General features: G+C 33.5%; 1 pseudogene; it reads left to right on the top strand.

The window, feature by feature from the left end:
• The first annotated feature begins 3,903 nt into the window (after window positions 1-3,903).
• The window catches only part of LOC112929902 (thioredoxin-dependent peroxide reductase, mitochondrial pseudogene), a 183,958-nt pseudogene continuing 165,165 nt past the window's right edge, over window positions 3,904-22,696 (top strand).

Here is a 22,696-nt window from a genome sequence, read left to right as displayed (position 1 = left end):
CACAACAGCCAAACTGTGGAAGGAGCCTCGGTGCCATCGAAAGTTGAATGGATAAAGAAGATGTGGTTTATGTATACAATGGAATATTCCTCAGCCATTAGAAACGACAAATACCCACCATTTGCTTTGACGTGGATGGAACTGGAGGGTATTATGCTGAGTGAAATAAGTCAATCGGAGAAGGACAAACATTATATGGTCTCATTCATTTGGGGAATATAAAAAATAGTGAAAGGGAATAAATGGGAAAGGAGAAAAAATGAGAGGGATATATCAGAAAGGGAGACAGAACATGAAAGACTCCTAACTCTGGGAAACGAACTAGGGGTGGTGGAAGGGGAGGAGGGCGGGGGTGGGGGTAACCAGGTGATGGGCACTGAGGGGGGCACTTGATGGGATGAGCACTGGGTGTTATTCTATATGTTGGCAAACTGAACACCAGTAAAAATTTTTAAAAATTAAAATTAAAAAAAGGCTTCATACATATAATATTTTTCCTTACTATTTTCTTCTTTTTTTAATAATTAATAATCCCTGAGTAAAAAGAAACACTCATTTCAAGTTTAATAATTCCATCAGTTCTACTTGTTTCTTGTTCTTCAAGTGGAATTAAATTTAATACTTTTTATTTTTAGAAAAGCAGTTGTCTATCATTCAATTATTATAAAATTATATTTGGCATCCTATCTCTTCTCTTCTGTGTATACACATAGAGATATATCTGAGGAAATGCTTTCCAAATGTACTACTGGTCATTTCAGGGTGATGACATTTTGAATGAATTGCCTCTTCTTTGTTCTTCTCTATATTGTTGAATCTGTTTAAGATGAGCATGTATCATTTTATGTAGAAAAAAAAGCTGTTATCTTTTAAAAATATAGTTACAAGGAAGAAGGAAAGAGAATTATGATTTTTCTACTTTTTTTCCATCTTCTTGAAAGGGGAAAAAAGCAGTGAAACGAGCAAAGGGAAAGGGAGTTTACAATCTGGTTTAAGATTAGAAAGTCAGTTTATTCCAGAGGAAGGATGAGAGCTGAGTCTCTCTGTGGAAGCCACACGATGAAGCACTCTCAGGCTAAATAAGCAACAGTTAAGGACACCATATGGGCTTTTTATGCCAGAACTTATGACAAAAACTAAAATCAACTTCCTGAGTGACCACAGATAAACTGAAAATGGAAGGTTCAATACTACTTAGAAATCATCAGGAAAAAGATTAAAATCAAAATAAAATGAAAGGTAAGCAATAATTGATAATGGGCAAGTTTAATGGCAAAGTGTACTTAAAATTATCAAGAACCAGCACTTGAAATTTATTGCAAGGAGATTTGTAGTTTTCATTAAGAATTCCAGTAAGCCCCAGACTTCTGGGTAATGTGAATCACTGAGAAGGAATCTCCTACTTTCAGGCCAAAATCTGATCTTTTCATGACATAATAAGGTCAACAGAGCATGTAGTTTCCATTAACTTACCTCATATTGACCCCTTTAATGACTTCGAAATGTATGAATTAGGCTCTGTCAAGGACTGGATGAGGATTATTTCAGTTTTGACTGCCTCACTCTTTCATGAAGCATTTAAGGTATATCTGCACTTTGTTTTCACCATTCTCATTTCCTCCTTTCTTCCCACAATCCATTTTTCCTTGACATTCCCTTATAGAATGATTTGCGTTCTCTTCACATATAGAAGGAAACATCAGGATCTGTCCCTAAACAACCACAGGGAATATATTCAAATAATTGCCTAGTTGGGAAAATCCCCTTTTAATAATCTAAGGATGACTATTAACAGTTCTCATCTAACAAAACTGAACTAAATCTCTGCCAATGGGAAGGATACTTTCAGTACCAAGACTAATCCTTCCTAGATCAATTCCATTCAATATTCTGCACACAAATAGTTTGATGGCAAATACATCTGGGAAGAAAAATCATTCCATATATTTCCGTTAATGAGCCCCAAGGCACGATAGCACATTAGAAGCTTTGAGAAATTCTCAGGAAAGACATGGTCATGATTTTGTTTGATCCAGTGTTTCTAACACTTGTTTCACTGGGGAACCAGTTCCCTGCTCCCGCTCCCCACACCATTTTAGCTGCAAACACATTTGGAGTTTCTTAATCTAGGTCTTTATTTTTCCATGTTATTATTTTTGTTATAATATATAATATATATAAGATATACACATGTATATAATGTTATGTTTCATTTTACTTGATTTTAATCTTTTTCCTGATAATTTCTGCAACATGTGTTTTGTTGTAATAGTTTTTATTTATCAGTCTGTATTTTCTATTCTTGATGAATGGTGTAGATCTATTATTCTGCTTTTCAAAGGGAATCAACGGTCTATGTTGCTGAATCAATTGTCTTTGTTGCTATGTTGCTGAGTTTTACCTATGTTCTTTGACTCCATACTAACAAAGAATCTTTGTTTAATCAGGCAAATAAGTACTTCTTACTATGAGCCAATGTTCTTCTCTTGTGCAAATTACCAAATAGTGTTTTTAGATTTATATGATTGTGTCTATTTTTAGAGATAGACAAAATACTATTTGGATTATAATAATCAAATCACAATCTTCTCTAAGCTCCAACTCAATATGAGAGCTCCTGTCATCTTGTTTACACTTAATTCATTTCTACTATTTAAAAAAAGTCTCTAAGCCACCATTAGCAATTTTGATTCAATCAAGTAATTCAGTCAATAAAAATTAATAAATGTAATAAATAAAATGAATAAGCTTAAATAGACAAAATTAAAAGCTCTACAGTGTAGCAGATATTTGTTTACTACTCAAACACTTATGAAACATTTATAAAACATTTGCCATATTGCAGCCACTGTGTAAAGTGTTGGGGATAATTTGGATCTTAGAACAGATATTGAGGGATAGATATTTAGGGATGAAGATCCTCATCTGGTATTTTAAGTTTTGAAACTTGGTGAAATCACCTAGGGAGGGACCATAATAGGAGAAGAAAATGGGACCAAGGACTCAGTAATGAGAAATTCCAGCAAGTAGATTTTGGATAGTAACAAGAACCAGAATATAAAGTCAGGGGGAATGGTCCATGAGGTAGGAAAAAAGAAGAGTATATATCTGAAGGAAAAGAAAGATAAAAATGTTTAAAAAAATAGTAAAATTTTATATATTATTAAATATTGCTGAGAGATCATGATGAAGGCAAGAAAAATTTCCATTTGGTTTGGTCACAGGGAGATCTTTGCTCATCATGACATAGACACATATCTGAAAAATAAGTGTTGAATAGTTGACATGAAAAGTAAAGCAAGAAAACATCGCAAACAAGAGAAATACCATTTATGAAGGTCTTACATGGGAAAAGAAGAGGCCAAAGCACAAGAAATCCTGTATCGGTGAAACATGGGCACAAAACAGAGTGACAGGACAGGAGGCTAGAGAGAAAGAAAGAAATTATATTAGGTACTGAGGATATAAATTCCAGGAGAGTACAGGCCTTGCTAGTATAAACAGCAATAACAAAGAATTAAAAATCACCACACAACTGGAGTGGTAGAAGAATTGAATAGGCTATTTAACAGAAAATGTATGTATGTACAAACAACCAAAGCTAAGGATCAGTATGCTACCCCCGGAACACTGAAATATTTAGGCAGCCTGGAGTAGAGAGTGTCCTAGGACGTAGGGGGAAATAGTTAGGAATCAACCATGAAGGGCTGTGTATGGCATGCTGAAGTTTAGGCTTTATCCTGTAGACAGTGGGAAGACACTAAGGAATTCTAAGTAGGTGAATGATATGATTTGTGATGATTCATATTTTGAAAAAGTAACTCTGGTAGAGTATGGGGAAGAATTGGTGAAGACAAGACTTGAAATAATGGGCCCCACGAAATGCTGTGGGTCTGAACTAAGATGACGGTCTGTGGGATGAATCCTCAAGATTTTAAAGAGGTGGAAATGAAAGAATTTAATGGAGGAAAACGACTTTGGGAAAAGACACTTAAGATCGTCCCCAGGTTTCAGGCATGGGTGATGAGATGGATCTTTATGTCATTTTACCAAAATAGGAAATGAACCTAGCAAATAGCAAATAAATAAAATAAAGGATTCCATAGGGCCAAACAGTAGATGTAATAGTAGATTAAGTGATGTAAGTGGTGGAAGTACAGAAGCTTGTAGTCTTAAAGTGGGATGCTGGAATTTAGAATTTTAAAGTGGAAGCTTCCCTAGGCAATAAAATGGGTCAAGATTCTTACAGAAGAATAAAAAGGCAGAAAAATTAAATAGGCAGATAAATGATTAGAACAAAAGAATTGTTAGAGGTCCAATAGTTCTGAAAATATGTTCAAGACGGTTGACAATTTGACTTGAAGCTTCCAGGGAGGGGATAAAGTACAAACTGAATCAGTTACAATGTTCACAGTGTCTACGACATACAAACCAAAAGTTGTTCATTAGGAACCCAGTTTTTCATCATTCTAGGACATAAAAAAAAATTATCCCATGAGTTCTCAAAAAAGGGCAATGCTTTTGGTTTTTAAACTGATTGTGCTTACCACTAAGAGTCATGCCAAGTATCTGGTACTACTCAAATCCTAGGATAAACACAGTTCATCTCTGAGGAATTTTAACTTTACTTGAAAATTTAAATAAAAATAACAATCATTGGGACACCTGAGTGGCTCAGCAGTTGGGCGTCTGCCTTTGGCTCAGGGCGTGATCCCGGGATCCAGGATGGAGTCCCACATTGGGCTCCTTGCATGGAGCCTGCTTCTCCCCCTGCCTGTGTCTCTGCCTCTCTTTCTCTCTGTGTGTCTCTCATGAATAAATAAATAAAATCTTAAAAAAAAAGAATAAGAATCATTGTTTGTAAAATCAACACTAATATGTATATAGTAGCAGAAAAAATCAGTGAGCTTTTAAGATAAAACACAAGTCTACAATTAATTTCTACACTTAACAGTTATATTCCATAAACTGAGAGACACTAATATATTCTCTTCTATCTTTTGTAGGTTATAGATACTCAATGATTCTCAAAAAATTTTTTTATTAATTTACAGACTAGACAGATAAGGGGTGCCTGGGAAGCCCAGCCAAGAGTCTGCCTTCAGCTCAGGTCATGATTCCAGGGTCCTGGGATTGAGCCTCACGTCATGCTCCCTGCTCAGCAGGGAGCCTGCTTCTCCCTCCCCTTTTGCCCCCTACTTGTGCTCTCGTTCTATCTCTATCTCATGCTCTCTCTCTGTCTCAAATAAATAAATAGAATCTTTAAAAAATACTGGATAGATAAGATGTTAATAATAACTATAATAACTTTTATATAGATTTTTGTTTTCTCAGTGGAGGCTGGTTGTCTAACATTAATAAAAGCAATGCACTAGGAGCAAAAACAATGCAGAATACTACTAAGATCTTTTCTGGTCTGACTTGATCCAAGAGTAAATTTTATTAAGGTTGGGAATGCATGCATTTTACATAGTCTTTCAAGTGTATTATTTAACAGATGTTTTATAAGTATTAGATGGCAGAAAGGTCAAGACTTTACTATGTGATAAGTATCTGGAGTGTAATTATCTTATACTGCCAGTTAATATTTGATTTATATGCACTAATGATCAAAGTTTTTGGTAGAAATTTAGGTTAACAGAATATAACACATAAAGAATATGTGACAGAAAAGAAGGACATATTAGTTCTTCAGGAAGACATACTAGTTCTCCAAGAAGAATAAAGCTCATTTTAGTGTAAATGGTTCTGTAGGTAGCCATGAACAGAGACAAGCTATCCTTGGAAAACAAGTCTGCAACCATTCCAGTTTATAAATAAATGAGTAATCAAGTTTCCAAAGGATACATCAAGAACAGCCATGATAATTCTAAAATGGAAAAATAATTTAAACAAATGCTACTAAACACCTGCTAATAGATATGAAAAAAATTTCTAAAATACTTCTAATGATTGTTCATATTTAGATCATGTGACTTTCTGATGACTCTCTATAGAAGGTATCTATAAACAATGACTAGGCTGGCTTGCTGAATATAGTAGTTACAAAACCTGACTTGCCTTGGTATTACTTGAGAAGCTTTTCTAAATCACAAATCCTTCAGGTCCCATTCCAACACATCCACTAACAGAATCTCTGAGTGGGCCCAAGGAAACTGTATGTCTAAAATGCTTCCTAAGGGATTCTGATGCATCAAAATTTAGGGAACACTGTAAACCTGTTCACTACAAACTAGATGAAGAGTGGATACTCATTGCCAAAAATGATTATTCACTCAAAATAGTTGATGATTAGCCATTCTATCTGACATTAGTTAGATAATACTGCTAACACCATTCCCAATTTGTGACTGTAAAACAATGCTCCCAAAATACACAAGATATTGTTTTCCTGTTCTTTCCAGTTGGAGAAACAGCAGGTATCTATGGCAAACTACTCAAAGAGTACCAAGTTATTACATAATTAGTTGGAGAGGAGGGATGCCAATACACAGTTCTCTTTACTGTGCAGGAAATTATTATCTGACTCATCAGGAGACTATTTCTAAGTGCAGATTATACGAAAGCTGCTGGCCTATACTATGTTAATTTGATTAGATCTATAACTGATTAATGGACTTGGAGTCAAAGGTCACGAAGGGATCAATAAATGCTACATATAATCCTATGTTGTTCGTCAGAAGTTTGTCCAGAGATGATAAAAATAATAAAAGAGACTAAATCATCATCTGTCCCTCTCATAAAACACTGGTCTCAATTGTTTCAGCTTAACTATAAACTTAAAAAAAAATCTGAAGTTTGCAGACAGTAAAAGTCACTCATTGTTTTTGTTTTATTATAATGATACTCTCTATATTAAAATTAAGACAATAACAGAGTCCATAGTGGTTAATAAATTGAATAGGATTTAAATATACTTATAAAACATAATATTAATGTTTTTGGTCAAAAACCTATAGAAAAGTAAAGGTACAGCTGATAGGAAATTAGCAGGCATGATGGAAGGGTAAAGGGGAGAGAACAAAGAGACACTAATAATCTCATCAAATAGTCAGGGTATCCCCTGGTCAACAGATGCTATCTCAAATGTGATGGAATAAGAAATAGTCCCTCCATGTTGTCCCAATGCTTGAAAGATTATTTCTTTTTAGACTTCAATAATATCCCATTGTTTGGATGTACTATAGTTTATTTATCCATTCACCTAATGAAGGACATCTTGGTTGGCAATTATGAATAAAGTTGTTGTAATCATTCGTTTGTAGGTTTTTAGTGAACATAAGTTTTCAATTCCTGCAGGTAAATACCACAGTATGTGACCTGGTAATATGGTCAGAGTATATCTAGTATTGTAAGAAACTGCCACTCTTCCAAAGGGGCTGTACTATTTTGCATTCTCACCACCAACAAATGAGAATTCCTGTTGCTCCATATCCTCATCAGCATTTATTGTTGACAGTGTTTCAGATTTAGCCATTCTACTGGATGTGTAGTGGTATCTCATTGTTTTAATTTGCATTTCAGGAGTTTTGTAGAAGATTTTTAGTTTTGCATTTTACATTTAGGTCTGTGATCCATTCTGAGTTAACTGATGTGAAGAGAGTTAAAGCTTGTGTTTGGATTCATTATTTTTGCACATAGATATCAGTTGTTCCAGCACCGTTTATTGAAAAGACTATCCTTCCTCCATAGTATTGTTTTTGCTCCTTTTTCAAGTTAATTCTGAGATTTATATAGGGAGGCAAAAGGCCTTGAGTAGCCAACCTAATATTGAAGGAGAAGAACAAACATGGAGGACTCTCACTCCTCAACTTCAAGACTTATTACCTAACTTCAAGAGTTATTATAAAATTAAGCAATCAGGGGTTCCCTGGGTGTCTCAGCGGTTTAGTGTTGCCTTCAGCCCAGGGTGTGATTCTAGAGTCCTGGCATCAAGTCCCGCATCAGGCTCCCTGCATGGAGCCTGCTTCTCCCTCTGCCTGTGTCTCTGCCTCTCTCTCTGTGTGTCTCTCATGAAAAAATAAATAAAATCTTAAAAAAAAAAAACCTAAGCAATCAAGACAATGTGGTATTGGCAAATAAGTAAACAAGCAAACAAATGGGTCAATAGGACAGGATAGAGAGCCCAGAAACAGATCCCTGAAATATAGTTGACTGACTATATTACAACGGTGTTCGACTATGTCCTAATACTCCGTTTGGTGGATCTGTCCATTTCTGACAAGAGATGCTGAAGTCTCCAAGTATGATAGTGGACTTCTTGCTTCACATAGTTTAACACTGTTGTTAAGTGCATACATGTCCGAGATTGCTATTTTTTTCTTGGAGAAATGACCAACTTTTATCATGATGTAATGCCTTTATCTCTGATAACTTTCCTTGCTTTGAAATTTGCTCTATCTGAAATTAATATACCTACTTCTGCTTTCTTTTGATTAATGTTAGCACAATATACATTTCTCTATCCATTTACTTTTAATCTATATATGTTTTTATATTTAAAATGGATTTTAATCAACATATAGCTGGAACTTGCTTTTGGATCTACTTGAACCATTCCTGTCTTTTAATTGCTGCATTTAGTCCACTGATGTTCAAAGTGATTATTGGTATAATTGGATTAATAACTACCATATCTGTTACTGTTTTCTATTTGTTGCTCTTATTCTGCTCCTAATTTTGTCTTCTACTATTTTTCTGCCTTCTGTGGTTTTAATTAAATATTTTAAATAATTCCATTTTTTCGTCTTAGTTTATCAGTTATGCTTTTCTTTAAAACTTTTAAGAGGTTTTTAGTGGTTGCTCTGGAGTTGGCAATTTATAATAATCCAAGGCTACTTTGAAATAACAGTATATTGTTTCACAAGTGTGTACCTTATAATAACAAAATAATCCTAATTCCTCCCTTCTGGCCTTATATCATTGCTGTGATTTATCTCGTTTATATATAAACATGCGTAAGCACACACACACACACACACACACACACACACATATATATATATATACACACACATAATTAAATACATTGTTGACATTATTTTGAACAAACTGTTAGATCAATTTAAATAGATAGAATAAAAAAGAGTTATATTTTATTTTCACTTATTCCTCCGTTGATGCTCTTCCTTACTTTATGCAGATCTGAATTTCTGACCTATATTATTTTTCTTCTAATGAACTTCTTTTAAGATATTTTGCATAACAGGTCTCCTTGCAACAAATTCTCTTAATTTCTGTTTGTCTGAGGAAGTCTTCATTTCTTAACTTTTGAAGAAAAATTTGACTTAGTACAGAATTCTAGGTTGCTGGGAATTTTTTCTCTCAACACTTTAAATATTTCACTCCATTCTCTTTTGCTTGCATTTCTGAGAAGACAGATGTCATTCTCATCTTTCATACTCTATAGGTAAGGTACTTTTCCCCCTCTCGCTTCTTTAAGGATTTTATTTTCCCTTCAATTTTCTGTTGTTTGAAAATGATAAATGTAGGTGCAGTTTATTTGGAATTTTATCTTGCTAACTGTACCCTGGATCTGTGGTTCGGTATCTGACATTAATCTGAGAAAATTCTCAGTCATTATTGTTTCATATTCCTTTCTCTCTTTTTTCCCCTTCTGGTAGGTCTCATTATGTATATATCATACTTACACAGTTACCTCGCAATCCCTGGATAATCTGTTCTGATTTTTTCCCCAGATTTTATTCTCTTTGCTTTTTAGTTTTGAAAGTTTCTATTCATATATCCTTTAGCTTAGAGATTCTTCCCTCAGTCTACTAACAAGCTCATCAAAACCATTCATTTCTGTTACAGTGTTTTTTATCTCTAGCATTTCTTTTTTATTCTTAGGATTTCCATCTTTCTCCTTACATTGTCCATCTGTTCTTTCATGCTTAGCGTATCACTCACAGTTGTTTTAAATTCCCAGTCTGATAATTCCAACATCTCTGCCATGTCTGATTCTTATCTTGCTTTCTCTCTTCAAATAATATTGTTTGTCTTTTAGTATACATTGTAATTTTTCTTGATACTAGATGTGATGCACCATGTAAAAAGAATTATTGTTAAGTAGGCCTTAGTAATGTAGTGGTAAGGTGTGAGAGGAGACAAAATATTCTATTGTTCTTATGATTAAATCACAGTCTTTAGTGCAACTTCCCAAGTGTTAGGTTTTTTGTTTTTTGTTTTGTTTTGTTTTGTTTTTCTCTCCTTGGATGGCTAGAGTGGGCTGGAATTGGATATTTCTTTCTTCCAGGTCACTTAGGCTTTCATAATATCCCAGCAGGTTAGGTTCTGGTTAACTAGTTTCTCCTGAGGGCAAGACTTGAGAACAGAATGCTCTGGAATATTTCAAAATGATTCATTTCCCCCTCTCTTTGTTGGAAGCATAGAGGATTTTTCTCCAGCATTTAAGAATCTGGTTGAGTTCCAGGAAGTAAAACTCACAAAAGTATAGGGGATACCCCTTCCAATTTCACTGGGTTTCTTTGGAGATTTTAACTTTCAGAGTTGTCCACACTAAGCCTCCAGCAATGTATCAGTTACAGTTCAGATTTCCTACCTTGACACTGGTTTCTCTGGCAGTTTCCACTTGTGTCTCTGGGAAGCCAAGACTCTCTATATTGGCCTGTATTTCCAATTTTAGGGGTGGTGATTTGCCCTGTGTCCCTCCCACTCTTAGAGATTCAAGACGAGTAGTTGGTTTTTCAGACTATTCACCTTTTTTACTTGTCTTTACGACAGAGTGGCGACTTCCAAATGTTGAACCAGAAACTGAACATATGCAGATAGAGTTTTAACATTAAAAACTAGCCAATAGACAAATGAAAAACTAATGCCTATTAAAATAGAGAGGATTTCACAGAAATCTTCAACTCTCATAATGCTGAGTCAATAGATAAACAGATCTTAAGTTGGTAAAAATAAAATTTTGTCTCTTATTTAGTTGCTTGGTAATAATTATCATAAAGGTTAAAAAACGTTTTTTTTTTTTTTTTCCCCTGGGAGGCAGGACAAGTAGCAGCATAACTTGGTTGACTGAGGTGAATATAGAGAGTTACTCTTTATTGTAATCTCTTCGGCATTATTTTATCTTTTTAACAATATGCAAACATTACTTTCAAAAAAATTAAAAAGGGAAAAAGAAAGAGACCTGAATTCTATAAATGTGATAGTTGATCTGGTTTATATAGTAGGCAAAATTAAGCATAATAAATATCAATTCAAAATCAGGTGTCAATGTCCTTTCTTATAAAATTCAGGAAACTGCGTCCCAAATTCTTCTAAAGTTGCAATATTAAGTTCAATATTAAGTTTGTTGCTTGTTTTTGAGAATATAATGTTCATTATAGGTTGACGAGTTCTAATATGATCTCTTTAGAATTTCATCTTCTACATTACTTCTCTAGAACTAGAATTTTCATTTGATAACTGAAATTCCTTCTCAGAATAACAGAAAGACAAACCTGTGATTTTGTGATGATCCTCTCAAATCAGTATAATCATCTAGACAAGAGCAAAAATGGATGGCATAATGGAAAGAGATACCCCTATTAAGAAGGAAATTCCTTAATTTGATTTCTGAGTTTCCTAAATATTAACTTCTGGTATCTTTAAGTTGTTGAATGAATGCTCTTTGCTGAAGTTCCTATGGTTTATACTCCCATGCATGCCACCTGTGATTCTGTAGCACATTATTCTGGATGATGCCTTAGAACCTGTTGGAATTCCTTTCAATGAGGTTTTATGAAGAGATGTTATAAAGCTATAAATAATGGATTTTGTAAAATCCAAGCTATTTAATTACATTTCCCCATATATGCAGTTTCTGTCTGACTAGATTATTCCTATAAATTCTCTTAATACTTGAAGGTAACTTAGAACCTCAGAAAAAGATGAATCAGCCATATCCTTAACTGTACCCCACTAACCTCACTCTCCGATCTCTGAATGATTTTATACTTCAGTGCAGTAGGAAAAGAAAAAAAAGTATGGGAAAATCATATTACCAAAAATCGGGGTAAAAAAAACAAAACCTGGAAGAATTTTTATTCACATTACTAAGTGTAAAAAGGCCAATCTGAAAAGGGTACATACTGTATGACTCCAACTATATGACACATTGTAGAAGAGGCAAAACTACGGAAATATAAAATGATCAGTGGTTGCCAGGGGTTGAGTGAAAAAGTAAATAAGAAGAGCACAAAAGATTTTTAGGACAATGATACTATATATGTATATATGATATTACAATAACAAATGCATGTCCTTAGAATCCATAGAATGTACAATGCCAGGAGTGAATCCTAATGTAAACCATGGATGTTAGGTGATAATGATGTGTCAATGTGCATTCTTCCACTGTGGTACAGGATGTCAACAAGTGGAGGAAGTTGTGCATGGGTGGAAACAGGAACTATATGGAAACTCTCCATACTTTTGCTTGGTTTTGGTATGCACCTGAAACTGCAGAATAAAGTTTATTAATCCAAAAAAAAGAAGGTAAGTTGTGATAAAAGTTACTGTTAACATTTTAGGATTAATTTAAGGGAAAATTTGCATGTAAAACACCACAGAAATATTGTTTCTCCTTACTTAAATTTCCAACCACCCTTTCCCTAAATATTTGACCAACGTAACCAGCTGGCCTATAGGAAACCTTCTTAATACTCATTCTCCTTATTGAAAATTTAATATTTATCATTCTACTTCTTAGCATTGCAAGTATTATGATAAAAGTACAAGTTGGTAATTACATGTGCAAATGGAGTGTTTCTCAGCAATTAGAATAGAAGGAAATCAGATTCTGCTTTAACCATTACAAGTGAGAACTCAGTTACATAAATATATTGGGTCGCAATTTCTTTCTTTCCATCTCATAGGGATGAACACAAATATTTTACTTCTAAGGTTATTTCTAATCTAAAATTTAAGCCTTCTACAATTTTTACATTTCCTCTGTATAAAATTACTTCATTGAATGAAAAAAAAAAAGCATTTGGGAGCCCAACAGCCAACATTTTAGAAACTAAGTGACAGTCTATTTACTTGAATGAGGATAGTCCTGTTCCCTTTTTCCAAATACTTTAAAGCTAATAAAAGATGTGGTTAGGGCAAGTTTAGGTGGAGTGAATTTTCTTCATGCATCCCTACTCTGACTTCTCTGACTACAAGACTCTATACAGACATAAGTGGTAAGAGAAAGCATAATTTGACTTGTCAAGCTGCTAAAAGCATAGCTGTGGTAATCAAGGGAATCACTTGAAATGGAGAGCTGAAGGTCAGGTATGAAAAAAAGTTAGAAATAAGTATGAACTCTGTGGGAAAACAGTCAGAAGGAGGGGAGTATTTTTCCTTGCCACAAAGCAAGGCAATGTCATTGTGTCCTGCTGCCCCAGGCAGAGAGTCTATGTAGCCAAAAGATCCTATTACCTTTTAAGTAGAAAAGTATGTTACCCTTGGATGATTTTACTAATTTAACATGTTCTAGCAATCCCCACATAAAGTGTTACTTAAATCTTTATTTTTTATGACTAGTCAAATCTATAAACCTATATTTTATATCTTACATAAGACATTTTCTTTCTCAAACATTTCCTGTCTTGATTCTTTCAAAATTACAGTGAGGGGGCTTCATGAGACTTTATTTTGCCTTTACTAAGGAATTAATTTCATGCATGAAGGGACTGTGCAATATCCCAGCAGGGTAGGTCATCACTAATAGTTCAGCTACAAGTCCTATAGCAGTAGAAAAGCATTAGGAACTCACTGAAGCTTTCTGGCTTGGGATTTTTGCTTTTTAAATAGAGACTGAGAGTAAGGATTCTGAACCCACTAGTGTCACTCATCCTTAAGCTTTCCACTTGCTGGTAGGATGATTTATGGGGGAATGAGTAGGCGTGGGAGTGAACTTGGGTTACCACACTTGTGCATTTCACACCTATATGGTAAAAATGTCTTTGTCATCTCCTTGGAAAGAAACAAAAGTGACAGAGACAGATGGAAGCTTCGCCTTCTTTCTCTGAGAAGGCGAATTAATACAATTAAAATGAGCGATCTGCTTACTTACATTGACTGACTTGCTAAATAGACTAGCCTTGATGATAACTACAAGTATATTTAAAATACAGATAAATATTTATGTATGTTCAATATTAAAGGGGAAAAACAGCTGGTTGATGAAACTGAGAAGGGAAAAGATCCTCACTAGGTTTCTAAATACTAGTGAGATATTCATTAAAAAACACAGCTACAGCTTAATTTAATAAAAGACAAACACATCTACTAAAACAGAAATACAGAACAGAGTCCTAACAACATGAAAGAATTAAATCACTCAGTAGTAAATGAAATAAAGCATTCTATTTTTTAAAAATGTCTAGCTTTAACACAGAAAGTAAGGTTTACTGATGAAGGTAATAATAAAGTCCTACATATCGCTAAAAAGGTAAAACAAAATTTTAATAAATGAACAGTTATTAGGAAGAGATGAATTCTAGCATCTTAAAGTGACACCTTGAAGGGAAGAGTATAAAAATTAAACTCCATATCAAATATCAGAAATTCGTGTATATAAATGAAATACACAAAGCCGCCTTCTTTTGCATAAATGGGAATGTTAAAGATGAATGTCTCGAGTGTTTACATAATCTCTTCAAATGTACAAACTACAGTATTGGTTGTAAATTATGAAGCATTAAAGCATCAAAGTTAGAAGAACTGATTGGCTTTAGAGCTTTGAGAGTTCTACTTTTACTTTGCTAAGCCAAATAAATGCAGCTGGGGCCTTAGTCTCATCAACACTAGATTTTTAAAAAACAATCATTTACAATTGAATCTCACTTATTAATTATCTGAATCTAGAACAGAGATATTTTTTAATATAAGTATATTCCAACATGTCTGAGTTGCAGAGGAAAATATAATAGAACTTTAAACAAAGCAAAAACAAAACAAAACTGCAGTGTGATTCTATACAAACACATTTCCAAATCAGTTTAACTTTCTTAAGAAATATTAAATCACCTTCGTGAATTCCTCAAAAAGTAGTTATAAAGATAGATTATATCTATAATCTTACATAAAAGAAGTTTCTTCACTGAAAGTGATGATGACCATAAATCAATTTATAACATACAAATATATTTCAATAAGCTATTTCTCTATTATCTTTTTAGTAAGCAATAAAACTGTCTAATGCATTTGAGTTTGTATTTTTTTTTTCTACTTATGAAGACTAAAGACACCAATGCCAGTGATTAAATGAGCTTGGTGCAGAAGAGTAATTTTAGGTACATCAAATAGGTAAAATATTATTTAGAAAGGAGTACAATTGTGAATAAAATTCTATAAGCTACTGGTAGAAATTTCTTCCTCTTTTAAGTTCTTAATTTATTATTACTTCATGTCAGGGGTAAAGATTTTCCCAATCTATTTCCCTCTCCTTTTTCACAATCTTCCAAATGAAAATGTTATGAAACAGAACTCAATATTTCTGTTTCTCCTATTATACTTTTCTTGGAGGAAGTGGATAGATCTTAAATTTATGGTGATAGTGAGGGTTCTATCTGTCTACAAATATACTAGTAAAGCCATTTTTGTGACATGGCTCTCTTTGTACTTTCCAGGTCACTGAAAACAGGACAGAAGGCTCTGAGCTATGTGCTCTAAGTGGAACTATTTTGTTTACATGCACCAATGCCCCATTTGTAGAGAACCACAATGCAACCAGAGCAAGATAGATTTATTTTATAGTCTGGTTTTAAAACAATAAAAACAGGGCCTCTCAGTTTCAAATGTATAATTTGTTTGATCAAATGCTAAGGACTGTCTTGTTCAATGGTTTTTATCATGTCTAGTGACCATGAAGGATGGAATTCAGGTGATGCCTTCTCTTTGTCTATTTACAGAAGTATTCAATATATAACACATAATTTAAATACACTATTCAACAATAGTGAGTTTCTTGTAGTGATTTCACATAGATTATATCCTTAAAAAATGTTAAAATATGGTAAAAATATGCATCATTAGAATAGCTATTTAAAGAATACCATGCTATTGAACTTTGTCTTATGCAAATAAGGAAAAAATTACTTCAAAAGAGAAATAGATTTAACCAAGGGAATGCAAGTAGTTGTATAAAAAGTCATCTAATTCTGCAACTAGTGTTCTATCACACTTCATTGTCTCTCCTGTATAAGTTAGTTGGCAGACAACAAAATGTGGTATTTGCTTTCCTACATCCCTAATCTCTATCTTGAAGTCACATTCTCACATAAACTGAAACATGAAGAAATGAACTAGTAAATAGAGTCAACTTCAGTTAAATGAGCAGGCTACCCAAGATTGGTTGGCATAAAAGAATCAGAGGATGTTGAATAAAATTATCTACTATATCATTTTGCCTCTTCCATATTGATTTTTGGATAGATAGTATGTGCTATTTTTTTTCTCAACAAGAAAATTTTTACTTGATGCATACTTCAGAATACATGGTTCTAAAAGATATATAAAACAAGAAAAATAGAATACACATTTTCTTCAAATACACACAGAAGAATCCCCTGATTAAATCACATAAAAAGGGACATAACAAATACTATAAATTTAAGGAAAGAGAAATCATCCCAAGTATGTTTTCCAACCACATGGTATAAAACTAAAGATCAACAATGAAACAAAGCTGGAAAATCTACAATGTAAATACTAAATATTTAATATGTAAATATTAGCACACTACTGCACAAGCCATGGGCCAAACAAATCAAATGGCAAATCAAAATATGTCTCAAAACAAAAGAAAAATAAAACACAATATTCCAAAACCTATGGAATGCAGCAAAGGCAACTGTTAGAATGAAATTCATGCTATAAATGCTTATATTAAGAAAAGGAGGTCCAAAAAAAAAAAAAAAGGAAGAAAAAGAAACAATTTAACATTACATTACAAGGAATGAGAATAAGAAGAAACAGAGCTGAAACTTAGTATTCAAACTTAGTATTCATATAGTTTGTTAGTATATAACAAAGAAAGGATAGAGACCAAAATATACATTAACATAACATTGAAAGTAATGACCAGTTTTTCCCAAAAAATAAACAAAATTGGCAGGCTTTAAACTAGACTAAGAAAAAAAAAAAGAGAGAGAGAGAAAAGTCAAAAACCAAAATAAGAAATGGAAGAGAAAACAATACAATAGATAACCACAGATATACATAGTGTGATAACAGATTACTGTAAATAGTTAGATACTAACAAATCAGATAACTTAGGAAAAAAATCATTCCTAAAAATCCCTTAAAAATATGATTTTAATTAAAAATAAGTTAGTGAAATCTAATGTGAAATTGTGAAGTTTCATAGTTATCAGATATCACTATATTACCCTTAAAAAGCAAATATATTCCATGTTGTCCTGAGTTTGTTGCGGTGCATTAGGGCACCTTGGTGCAGTGTGAGAACCACAAGTATAGCATCTATGTTTGTTTAGCCCACTGATGTAAACTGGATAAGGATGGGGGATTAATATTATTAATATTATTTAAACATTTTTTAGAACAATGTTTCACACTTGGTGAAAACCTAATAAATGTTACTTAGTAAAATTACTATTTCTTTAAAAAAATTATTTATTTTTGAGAGAGTGAGAGAGAGCACAAGCAGGGGAGAGAGGCAGAGGGAGAAGCAGACTCCCTGCTGAGCAAGGGGGCTGATGTGAGAATCCATCCCAGGACTCAGGGATCATGACCTGTGCTGAAGGCATATGTTTAACCAACTGAGCCACCTAAGCACTCTCCCCACAATGAGCATTTCTAAGTAAGACTTTCTCTATAGGAAACAATCATATTTTAGTGATAAAGTGCCTAAACTTTTGCTTTATCTCATTTATGGAAAGGCATCCTTCACTGCTCCTTACTCAATGATTTCATAACATTTTGTTCACATATCTACTGTAGAAGTTACAAATAATTGAAATGTCTTTATGTCTAACTCTACTTGCAAATAACTCGAGGGCAAAGAGCACTCTTGTTCATTTGACATCACAAAGCCTTGCACTTTGGCATAAAAATATGTTTAATAAATGTGCATTGAATGAATCAATGATTAAATGCATAGTAACCCTTAGTAGTACTGAGCACTTAATCACAAAGAACATGACATATTTAATTCTCAAAAATCACTTGATGTTGTAAAGGATCTTTTCTTAAAGGATCTTAGAATACTAGGTCTGAGAATAATCATTTGAAGGAAGATCATACCCAGAGAAATGATTTAAGCTTCCAGATTTCTGGCATTTGATTTTTTTTCTAGACCACTAAAGAAATCAATATGGTTGGCTGTCACAGTGATCTTTATGTGGTCATGTCAAACATTAGGATTCTTACAGATCTGAGTATTAAGAATTTCATAAAATATAAACTGAGCTTCAGAGAATGTGATAACTTGACTCAATACACTTCTGAGGTAAAATATATGCTTATTATACTATCTGCCTGAAAATATCTGTTCAACTCAGGTCAAGGAACTTAACTGGGGATTTTCACTCCAGGCATGCTTCTAAGGTTTCCTCATGCATTTTTAAGTAGAATGTCTGATGCTCATCTAAACTGACTTTGACATAGTCAATTATGGACAAATATTTCTTGGTTTATTATTTAATAATAAAATTTTTGAGGGGTTGAGGAACATAAAGCTAAATATTGCTCAATTTATTTAGTTGTAAAGAAATCTGTCAGTGAAATATATCAAAATAAAGTCTTTTTTTCTTTTTTGGAAAAAAAATCTGGCACAAATTTCTGAGAAATTTTTAAAATTATTTTTGAATCTAAATGATGATACAACAAACATTAAACAAAATCAATTTTCAATTTCTAGTGAAATGACTGAACCCTCACTCAAACCTACTATCATTAACTTTACAATAAAATAATGACTCAGTGACAGAACACAAATGAAAGGCTTATTATGGAAATGGGAATTCATATCCTTATTTCTTAGTTGTACACTTGCACATGGTATATATTCAAAAAATATATATTGAAAAAAGATTATAAAGAAGATGGAGGAATAAAAATATTTGGAATTGGAAAATAAATCTTCCCATTAGAACTAAAGGTCTATAATAGTTTGGAATTTAATGGTATATCTTCTGCTTTATGCCCCTAATAACAACAATAAGATTCATCATTTATAGAATTCAGAGAAAGATTATCTTTCTCACACAGAGAAAGATAATCACAAACCACAGCATATGAGCTGATTTAGAGTTTCCTTTAACTCTCAAGTAACAATGCCCAAAGAAGTGTAATAACATCATCATGTATCGTTTCTGGATACACAGAAATTGTAAATTTTATACTAGGAGTTTGATGTGATTACCTCTTTAAATTGCTAATCATTGTCCATATATCCTGGAAAATGAATAAAACAATAAAATCAAAACAATGCCCAATATAGACTTAAAGTATAACTATGAAAATAGTATTGTCCATTTATTCTGATTTAATATTATACTGTCATGAAAATAGTGATTTACTAAACATTTTAAAAATCTGGTATTTTTAAGTCAAATGCCTTTTTAAAAAAATGCCTTTTAACAGGTTTTTCTGCTTGCCATTTTGTTTTGTTTTTCAAAGATTCCAGTTTTAAAATACATGCTTTAAGAATTTTTAGATGAGGGGTACCAAGGTGACTTAGTCAGTTAAGCTCTGACTCTGAGTTTTGGCTCATGAGGATCATGATCTTAGTTAGGGTCCTGAGATGGAGTCCTACATTGGGCTCTGCACTCTACAAGGGGAGTCTGCTTGAGATTCTCTCTCTTCTTCTCCTTCTGTCCCTGCCCCCTCTTTCTCTCGCTCTAAAATAAATACATCCTTTTTAAAAAGAATTTTTAGATGAATCTGTAAATGTTAGTATAATTGTAAAATTCGAATTTTGAATCTACAAACACACAGCTAAAAACCGGTAATTTGGATAGGATAAATGCCTTTATGTTTGCTGGCAAAAATCACTGTTATTTACAAGTAATATATCTTAATATTGTAAGTTTAATTAGTCATCCACACTGTAGCAGACAATGTTGTTAGTAAACTCAAATGTTAGCTTATTGCTTTGCATTGTAAAATGCCTGTAATTCCATAAAAACAAAATTCAAAATGATTAGCTATCTAGAATGTCTCTTTCGAGAAGATACTTAGCAATTATTCATTAATCCTGAACCATTGATTATGAAGTGACTGGACAATAAAAATACCCAGAGTAAAAGAATCATTCCTTCCTTTATCCTTAGAGCTTCTTTCATTATAGAGCTAACTGCCTGGAATGTGCTGGAGGTGGAACTGAGCTAGATCGACTCTCGAAAAGCTGTGAAAACCACAGACCCTGACTTCCAATTACTGCAGAAAGTTCTTAAAATCTCACAATCGCACAATCTTTTATAAGTCATCTTAGAAAGCCATAGACCTAAGCTTCCAAACTGAGGATACCTGGGATCTACTTAGGCATTTCAGGATGCCTCCAGTTGTGGGATCTGCCAACTAAAATTATTCACTTCCAGGACAGAATGAAGAAAAATATTCCTATCTTTGACATGAATAATGAAGATGTACTTTATTTTATCCCACAAACTATGTTGTTGCTATACCCCTAACATAGAACAGTATGAAAGATTTTAATAGCTAGATCTCATGCCAAGTCTTTCCTACAGATACTTCTAGAAGAGTGGCACATCATATGCATGATAATAGGTTTCTAGTTCTGCAGCTATAAAGAAGACTATGCCATGCCAGATAGCCATCTAGCTGGATTTCTTCCTCTTTGCCTCATTACAAGACACACATTCCAGTGAATTAAAATGTTTCGTACCTGCTCATGACAATCACCAATGTGTGTGACAAAGTTGCAAATGTTTACCAAAGGGAAGAAAATTAATGTTATGTTACTGTTCTTACTTTTGTTTCTGAAGAGAATCACTTATCGAAGGAGATACTACAAACATTGACATTACTTATTAGAATAATCCACCCCCTCAGGCAAAAATATTTTTTAAATACCTTAAAATACCTGAATAATGAGCATAATCTAAATTTAGAGACAGCTTTGTGGAGCAGATGACATAAGATAGTTCTTGGAAGATGGGTAGAAATTTGACAGGTGGAGATATACAGTAAGGATATTCTGGGATAAGAAACTGACATGGAAAATGCAGTATGTTCAGAAAATGATGAGTACACTGCTGTGGAAAGAATGCAGGGCATTTGGGGTGGAGGAAGGAAAAAAATATACATATATATTCACATATATACATATATAAATGTGTGTGTATATATATATAAGATTTTGGAAGTATAAAGTATAAAAGATTTTCAAAATATATCTAAGACTTTATATTTATGTATATAAATATATATGTGTGTATATGTGTATATGTATGTGTGTGTACATATATATTTTAAGATTTTAAAAGTGTATAGGGACCTTACTCTAGAGAGTTTTGAGTCTAAGGATAAAGTGTTTAGATTTTGCTCGGGAGAAAGTAAGGAGCCAAGGTTTCTGTATGAAACAGATTTAAAATAATAAAATAACTGGGTGGCGGGCACTGAGGGGGGCACTTGATGGGATGATGAGCACTGGGTGTTATTCTGTATGTTGGCAAATTGAACACCAATAAAAAAATAAATTTATTACTAAAAAATAAATAAATAAAAATAAAATAAAATAATACTTACACGTATTTTAAATAAATTCCCTTAAAGGTCCAAGGAAAGGTTTATAACCTGAAGAATGAACATACAGCAGATTAAATGACTTTTCTTTTTTTTAATAATAAATTTATTTTTTATTGGTGTTCAATTTGCCAACATACAGAGTAACACCCAGTGCTCATCTCGTCAAATGCCCCCCTCAGCGCCCGTCACCCATTCACCCTCACCCCCGCCCTCCTCCCCTTCCACCACCCCTAGTTCGTTTCCCAGAGTTAGGAGTCTTTATGTTCTGTCTCCCCTTTCGGTTATTTCCTACCCATTTCTTCTCCCTTCCCTTATATTCCCTTTCACTATTATTTATATTCTCCCAAATGAATGAGAACATATAATGTTTGTCCTTCTCTGATTGACTTACTTCACTCAGCATAATACCCTCCAGTTCCATCCACGTTGAAGAAAATGGTGGGTATTTGTCATTTCTAATGGCTGAGGAATATTCCATTGTACACATAGACCACATCTTCTTTATCCATCATCTTTCAATGGACACTGAGGCTCCTTCCACAGTTTGGCTATTGTGGACATTGCTGCTAGAAACATCGGGGTGCAGGCGTTTCATTGCATCTGTATCTTTGGGGTAAATCTCTTAAAAGAAGCACAAAAGGGACACCTGGGTGGCTCAGTAGTTGAGCATCTGCCTTCAGCTCAGGGCATGATCCCAGGTCTGGGGATCTAATCCCGCATCAGGCTCCCTATAAGAAGCCTGCTTCTCTCCCTGTGTATGTCTCTGCCTCTCTCTCTGTCTGTGTGTGTGTCTCATAAATAAATAAATTAATTCTTAAGAAAAAAACACAAATACCTAACTTTTTTCTCAGACATTCTACACATTCTTTCACATAAACATTTTTGATACAGAAGTATCGGTAACAAAATGAAACCTGCACTTGTTATAGATAGTATTTGCTCAGATATTTGAAGATGAAACATATAA

This window comes from Vulpes vulpes, chromosome 7 (genome assembly GCF_048418805.1).
Source record: "Vulpes vulpes isolate BD-2025 chromosome 7, VulVul3, whole genome shotgun sequence".
Lineage (NCBI taxonomy): Eukaryota > Metazoa > Chordata > Mammalia > Carnivora > Canidae > Vulpes > Vulpes vulpes.
This window is presented reverse-complemented; position numbering and strand designations above follow the sequence as displayed.